Genomic DNA, 8,745 nt, shown 5'->3' with positions numbered 1-8,745 from the left:
AGATAATAGCTAAAATATGGAGCTCTAGAAATAGATAATAAAATCAATTCCATATTGATAAAGTTCATTTCATGTAGATTATGATCTGAATTTACACGTGTTTTATTATGCAGGAGATCTTTTTGTTGTAGTTGCACCCACTAACAACATAGAAGAGGTCAAGTATTATTTTATGCAGTGCACAACAATTTATTCTAATTGGATTCATCTTTGATAACTTAGAGTTCATGTACAATGTCAACATTTCTTTTTGTGCACTCTTAAGTTGTACATTCTTAAGAATGTTATGATGTGAAAGTGATACTCATTTGGTATTGTATTGAGTTACAACGTTATATGTATACTTCTTTTTATATGGACCTATATTGGGGATTTACTTCTCTGTTAATTTGTGATGTATAATTTGTTGTTACTTCTCTATTAATTTGTGATTGTGGTTGGTTGAGCCCAGCACTGTTACTTCTCTGTTAATTTTTTATTATGGTAGGTTGAGTCATTTACTAAGAATCATTTACTAACATTATAGGAATGATTGAATGCAAAATGTACCAACTAAATTCAAATTTACTTTCATTTCTACATATTCATGAACTTAAATTATATGTAAAAACTTTAAACAAATCAAACCATGCACATGGATCATGCAAATTGTTATGATTTTTTTATACATCTTCATCGAATTATACTTGATTCATTGAAATGAAAAATGCAAAGCACATTTTTTAATTTGCAATTTTAATAGATTCATTTTAAATAAGTCAAGACAAAACAACTTTAAACAAAACCTAAGAATCATATACTAACATTATAGGAAAGATTGAATGAAAAATGTACCAACTAAATGAAATTATGTAAAACATTTAAAAGCATCAAGTGATGCATGCATCATGAAACTTGTGGGCCATCTTTTATAATGAAATTTTATCTAACTTATGTAAATGTTGATTCAAACAATTTTATATTTTGTAATTTTCAATTTTAAGAGATTCATTTTAAATAGGTCAAGGCAAAACAATTTTAAAGAAAACCTAAGAATAATCTACTAACATTGTAGGATTGATTAAATGCAAAATGTACCAACTGAATGAAAATATGTAAAACATTTAAAATCATCAAGCCATGCATGAATCATGAAAATTGAGGACCATGTTTTATAATGCAATTTTATCTAACTTATGTTAATGTGCATTCAAACAACTTTATATTAAAAGTTAACTATCAACCAACATTCATAGTAGCCTTTCTATACATTAATGCAAAATATACATGTACCATAGTTTATAATGCAATTTTAAGTTATCATTGTTTTAGACATCTACATCGAATTATACTTGATTCATTCAAATGCAAAATGTAGACCACATTTGTTGGGTGTGGAGCATGATTATTTAGAGGTCTTTGTTTCAGCCAGATGTATACCCCAGGAAGTTTGTACACCCCTCCACATGGGGGGTGCGGGGTGAACTTGTCCACCCCACGGGGGTTCGGGGGGGCCCATCCCCCCTGGCTAGGGGGTCCGGGGGCCAGCGGTCCCCTGGCGGGGGTTTCAGGGGTAGCGCCCCTGAAGCTAAAAACAGATGTAAAATTGCCTTGTAAAAGTATAGTAATTTCTAGTCAATCTGGGCCGTTCATTAGGCATATGATTTGACGATAGAACTTATGTTTAGTTTAGGGTTTTTTCCCTAGAAGGAAACCCCTCTCTTTGTATGAGGGCATTGTATTGAGGTTGTGTAATAGACGTGGATTCTCCAAGCGAGAAACAGAGAGGTGAGACTGTGAGAGAAAACAGAGGATATTACAACGGATCTGTTGTAGGTTGTGTCTCTTCATTTTGCTGGATAATAGAAAGGAAGGACTGGCTGTTCGAGGTTGACGTAGCCCATACTAGGTGAACCACGTATATTTGTGTCTCTCTAGTTTTATGCGTTTTCTGTTTTTATATTTATGCAATATTCTATGTGTTCCATTGCTTTGTAATATATAATTTCCTAAAAACATTTTGTAATTTGCAATTTTAATAGATTCAATTTAAATAAGTCAATACAAAGAAACTTTAAACAAAACCTAAGAATCATCTACTAACATTATAGGAATGATTGAATGCAAAATATACCAAATAAATGCAAATATGTAAAATATCTAAAAGCATCAAATCATGCATGCATCATGCAAATTGCGGGCCATGTTTTATAATGAAATTTTATTCTAACTTACGCAAATGTGCTTTCAAACAACTTCATATTAAAAGTTAACTATCAAATGACATCCATAGTAGCATTTCTATACATGTTTTCAAAATGTACATGTACCATATTGTATTATGCAATTTTAAGTTATCATTGTTTTAGACATCTACATTGAATTATACTTGATTCATTCAAATACAAAATGTAGACCACATTTTCTAATTTGCAATTTTAATAGATTCATTTTAAATAAGTCAAAACAAAACAAGTTTAAACAAAACCTAAGAATCATCTACTAACATTATAGGTATAACAATGATTGAAGCAAAATGTACCAACCAAATGAAAATTTACTTTCATTGCACTGAACTTAAATATATAAAACCAAGTTTTAAGAATCAAATCATACATCATGGAAATTGTACGATGCGAAATGTACATAAACTCCAAAATTAACATGTATTAAATCATAATAAAGAGTTCAACATTTAAAATATGTCCAAAATTTTAAAATATATAATAAAAAGTTGTCGAATAATAAGATGCATCAATTCATAATAAAGAGTTTTACTTTAAATATATCCAAAATTTATACCATTATAAAAGTAAAAATAACATTAAAAAACTATCAACTAAAATGTTGCATCAATTTAGACAATTTCGCTCAAATATACGATCTATCAACCTCCTCGTGCTCTCCTCTAAATCATGGGTGCCCTGCACAACATGTGTAGTTGCATATATACATAAGATTATGTATTTTAAAATTAAATTTTAATGTTTTAAAATAAAATGAGAATGTGAGATCATAAAAAAATATTTATAAAAATTTCAAATTCCATGCAATACCTCATGGCGTTCACCCTCCATTGTTCCCTTTTAGTGTTCGTCTTGCATTGTGCCCTCCTGGATGCCATGTAAAATACATGTACATGTATATATTAGAAATTTTAAATTGCATGTATGAAAATGCATAAACGCGCAATATTAAAAAAATCATTCCACGAATTTCTCAATTTATTTAGATGATCCTATCCCCATTGTCGATTCGATCGTTAAAGTCCCTAAACAATGGAAATCATCTCCCCAAATCTAAAATTCCAAAATTTTGAAATTATAGCATAAATATATAAATCATTTTTTAATGAAACTTTCACTTCAATTTATAACAAAACATAAGAGAAATATTCGATACTTGTGGCACATCTTCTAATAGGGAGGAAGAGGGTGGCACTATGTCAAAAAGGTCATTCGAAATCCGAATATGTTAATATTTAATTATATATACATAATTATTTATTTTTAAAATATGTTAGGTCACAAATATCGATATAATGAAAGTAGAATAATAATTGTATCAACATGAACTCTTCAAAAAAACTAACATCTCTCAAAATATCTTCATTGGAACCTGAACCTAAGTCTGTGACGTTATCAAAATTTTCATTCAACAAACGAGTTAACTGCAAATGGTGAACATATGATACATTTATGTTAGATTATATCTGAAAAAAATAACAAAATGTATGTGAATTGACATTAATATGTATACATTACAAATTACATTAAAATATCAACCTTGACCATTGACACATACCGATCCCACACCCTCTTTTTCATGAATAATTAGGTCTTGCCAACCATTATGACAAGCCTTTACATATGCCTTAAGATTCTCAGTATTCATATTATCTATCTCCTCATATGTTTATATACAAAATTAGCACATGCATTAGCTCATGCTCTTTGCCGATTTAGAATGATATCAATTCTGCTCAATACACTATGTATGTTGTCTGTAATGGCATCCCTTCCTTCTCGACTAATTTGAGAGGTGACATCCATCTCTAACCGCAAAGCTACTAGATGAGGAGGTTGGCATACCGAAGGTGTCTGAGGGGGAGGCAATTCAATATCACATAATACGCCCTTACGATTATATAACCGACCTTTTCTAGTGCCACAATATTCAGATGGAAGGTCATTATAATTGGGTTTCATACTCAAAAATAGTTCTGCATAAAATAATGTTGCAAAATAAACTAAAACCTCATCATTCCATGGTAGCTTTCCATGCATTGCAAAGAACCTATCATACAAATGGCAAGCTATATTAGAGTGCTTCAAATATTGCACCTTGAACATCTTTCTTTTTGGCCCTTTTTTGAAATTAAATATAGATTTTGTATCTTCTTTTGTATCCCTTTTATTAACCTCGACCCATTTATTGAGACCCATAATTTCTTCCTTTCTATGCCTCGTCATATTTATAAATTAATTCGTGGTTGGCCCAAGATTCTCATAAACATCAAGAAATGAGCTTAGAGAGTGCGTAACTATTGCTAATATTTCTCTACTCTCTGTGGGGAGATCAAAACTCCCAAGATCTTTCCTTAATTTAAAATAATGAGTTTTGCACTTTGTAATGTGCATTGTTGGAGGTTTGTCTCCCAAGGAAGCTCATTCGAAATATCAGATGGATAAAAAGTAGTTGGTGTCTGCCCTTCTTCTTGAACCGTTCGGCTTCTCTTATGTCTATTTGGACCAACATTTTCACCCTCTGGATCAATATATAAAATTACATTAATATAAAAACATCTGACAAAATGTATTCATACATGTATGCAATATAGACATGTATAATTTACCTAAATGATGTTGAACACTTGCAGCATGTTGACCAACCTGAGATTCATGACCATGCGGAAAATGTTGACCACCCTGATATTCATGACCACTCGGAGAATGTTGACCATCGTCACGCAATGACATTGTGAGCGAAGCATCTAAAAAAATAGAAAATCAATTTTCAATATTGATGTGTACATACATATGATTCTACTTATTTATCATTTAAGTAAATGAACACACACACACACACACACAAATATATATATATATATATATATATATATATATATATATATATATATATATATACCACCATGTGAATAATGGAACTCCCCCAATTCATTTGATATTCTCTTTGATCTACGACCTTGACCTCCTACTCTAGTACATGCATGAGACTCTATTGATGTTTGCCTCAAAGAATCATGTGGAAAATGCTCATCCATGATATATATATATATATAGACATGCATGATATTTAAAAAGTTACTTTGTGGATTTACAATTCTTTCTAAAATTTCTTTTAAAAATTCTATTTAAATAGATCAATAATTGAAAAATATTATTGTAACTCTTGAAGTTACAACATGCATTTAAAAATCTGGAATTTAAAAAATTAAGAATTCAGAAAATTGAGATAACCCTTGATGTTCCCTAATGCATTTAATTGATTTAACCCTTGAAATTACATCATGCATTTTAATATTTTAAAATTGCTAATTAAAAACATTGAAAGAATTCAGAAAATTAATGTAACAATCCGAAGCTCTTCATTTAAAATATACTCAACACTAAAAACACAAATGTTGAAGCATGCACATTTTGAAAATTAAATAATTTTTTCTAAAACATGTCAAGTTCATCAAGTTGTGCTTACATAGTGGGGGCACACTTTGTATATAATTGAAAAAAACACATGGTCATTAAAAATGACACATTGATAACTAAAAAACACACACATATCAAAGATATCTTAAAATGTCGATCAATAAATATTGATGGAGAACTTCTTAATAGTAATTCATCTTCCACACAAAAATCTTGAAATGACATTGCCCCATACAATAAATCACTAGACATCCTATTAACATTTGCACAACTTCTTATGCTAAATGATTGAAATTGATTGACAATATTTTTTGCTTCTCCATGCAGTTGTTTTAACCTATCCTTTTTAAATTGGTACACGCCTTTCATCTGGTTGCACACAAGTTCAGAATTGGTGAAGACTACAATTCCATTGGATCCATACTCCCTAGTTTTTCCTAAGCCTTCTATCAATGCAATATAATATACTTCATTGTTTTTTGTTATTCCAGGTACATTCCTTTTCCTTTGGAGGAATTTGTTTGTCACCAATTTGCATAGCATAAGTAATCATTGCTTTCCTTGTATTGGGATAAGAAGGAACTTCTATGCATAATGTCCATTTTTCAATCATGTTTAATGGGTTTTCTGATCCATGTAAAAAAAAAATCGATAAAATGAACTTAATATATTTATACAAGTAATGTTAGGTTGTGAAAAATATTATTGTTTAGAGAAATCTGTCGGAAGGCTAGGTGGAAGGAAAGGTTGTTTCTACTTGGTTCTATGGTTGGAGAATTATAAGAAGAAAACAACTAGAGATGTCTAATTCAATTCAACTACAAATCTCTAATTCATTCGACTTGGCTTCAACTCAACTGAAGGTTTGAAGTATTTACTAATTTATTTTTATGTTCATTCCACAAATACAAATATTTCTAATTCAAATTAGCCTCAAATCATCCAAATTTGAAAGTATTTTTTAGGAAGCTAATAGACCCATGTTCCAAGCAAATAGGGAAGCAAAGTGAATTACACATAATGAAAAATGAAACATGAATGAACGTATAACAACAAAAACTAGGAAAGTATGTTACTAAGAAGCACCAAGGTTGTTCTACGACATAAATCAAGGTAAAACAAGTCAACCCAATAACATTAAAATTAAAACACCAAAAATAGATGACAAAATAACTCCAACACTCTAATTAGCTTCAATCTCATGCACCCAAAAAAATAGAAATGAAAAATATGTATTTAAAAAAGAAGCTACTACTTCAAAATAACAAGTACAAGAACCTTGAAATAAGTGTATTCTGCCTCATCTTAGGAAGATGATAAGACCATTGTTCCAAGCAAATAGGGAAGCAAAGTGAAATACACATAATGAAAAAGAAAATGTAAATGAACATATAATAATAGAAGCAAGGAAAGTATGTTACCAAGAAGCATCAAGGTTTTTCTAGAAGTTAAATCAAAGTAGAACAAGCCAACCCAATTAACATTAAAATTAAAACATAAAAAATGGATGACAAAGAAATGTCGACACTCTAATTAGCAACCCAATAATATTAAAATTAAAACACAAAAAATATATGACAAAAAAATTCTAGCACTCTAATTAGCTTCAATCTCATGCACTCAACAAAGTAGAAATTAAAAATATGTATCTCAAAAAGAAACTACTACTTGAAAAGAGCAAGTACAAGAACATTCAATTAAGTCTATTATGCCTTATCTTAGGAGGCTAATAAGACCCATGTTCCAAGAAAATAGGGAAGAAAAGTGAATTAAACATAATGAAAAAGGAAACATAAATGAATATATAACAACAAAGGCAAGGAAAGTATGTTACCAAGAAGCGTCAAGGTTGAAATATATGACATCAATCAAGGTAGAACAAGTCAACCCAATAACATTAAAATTAAAACACCCAAAATAGATGAAAAAGAAATGGAAACACTCTAATTAACAACCCAATAACATTAAAATTAAAACACCAAAAATATATGACAAAGAAATGCCAACACTCTAATTAGCAACCCAATAACATTAAAATTAAAACACCAAAAATAGATGACAAAGCAATGAGAACACTTTAATTAGCTTCAATCTCATGCACCCAAAAAAATTGAAATAAAAAAGATGCATCTCAAAAAGAAACTACTACTTGAAAAGAGAAAGTACAAGAACCTTGAATTAAGTATATTATGCCTCATGCTAGGTAGCTAATAAAACCCATGTTCCAAGCAAATATAGAAGAAAAGTGAATTACACATAATGAAAGAAGAAACATAAATGAACATATAACAACAAAATCAAGGAAAGTATGTTACCAAGAAGCATCAAGGTTGTTCTATGAAATAAATCAAGGTAGAACAAGTCAATCCAATAATATTAAAATTGAAACACCAAAAATGGATAACAAAGCAATGTAAACACTCTAATTAGCAACCCAATAATATTAAAATTCAAACACAAAAAATAGATGACAAAGCAATAGCAACACTCTAATTATCTTCAATTTCATTCACTCAACAAAATAGAAATTTAAAATATGTATTTCAAAAAGAAATTACTACTTGAAAAGAGAAAGTACAAAAACCTTTATTTATGTGTATTATGTCTCAAATTAAGAAGCTAATAAGACACATTTACCAAAAAAATAGGGAAGCAACGTGAATTACACATAATGAAAAAGAAACATAAATGAACATATAACAACAAAAGCATGGAAAATATGTTACCAAGAAGCATCAAGGTTGTTCAATGGCCATGACATCATCTTCTTTTTCATTGGCATCCTCTTTGTTGATCACTTTTTTTATTTTTTGGATTAAAATGTTATGTTCTAAGAAGATGGGGGTATGATACTATCATTAATTATACATGTATCATTTCTAGTTCTTTGGCACTACATCATATGCCCATATTCTCAGCATAGAACTTTTTGATCAAGTAGCGGCTTCTAATAATCGTAGGGATTCTCTTTGGAGCATTTTGGAGCATTTGTATTGGACCATAGTTATATGAGATAAATCAAGGTAGAACAATTAAACCCAATAACATTAAAATTAAAACACCAAAAATAGATGACAAAGTAATGCCAACACTCTAATTA

The sequence above is a fragment of the Pinus tabuliformis genome, chromosome 3_1, assembly GCF_031772625.1.
Source record: "Pinus tabuliformis cultivar Carrire ecotype Pingquan chromosome 3_1, CPIR1, whole genome shotgun sequence".
Classification (NCBI taxonomy): domain Eukaryota; kingdom Viridiplantae; phylum Streptophyta; class Pinopsida; order Pinales; family Pinaceae; genus Pinus; species Pinus tabuliformis.
The sequence above is the reverse complement of the archived record's forward strand: the minus strand, read 5'-3'. Positions refer to the sequence as shown.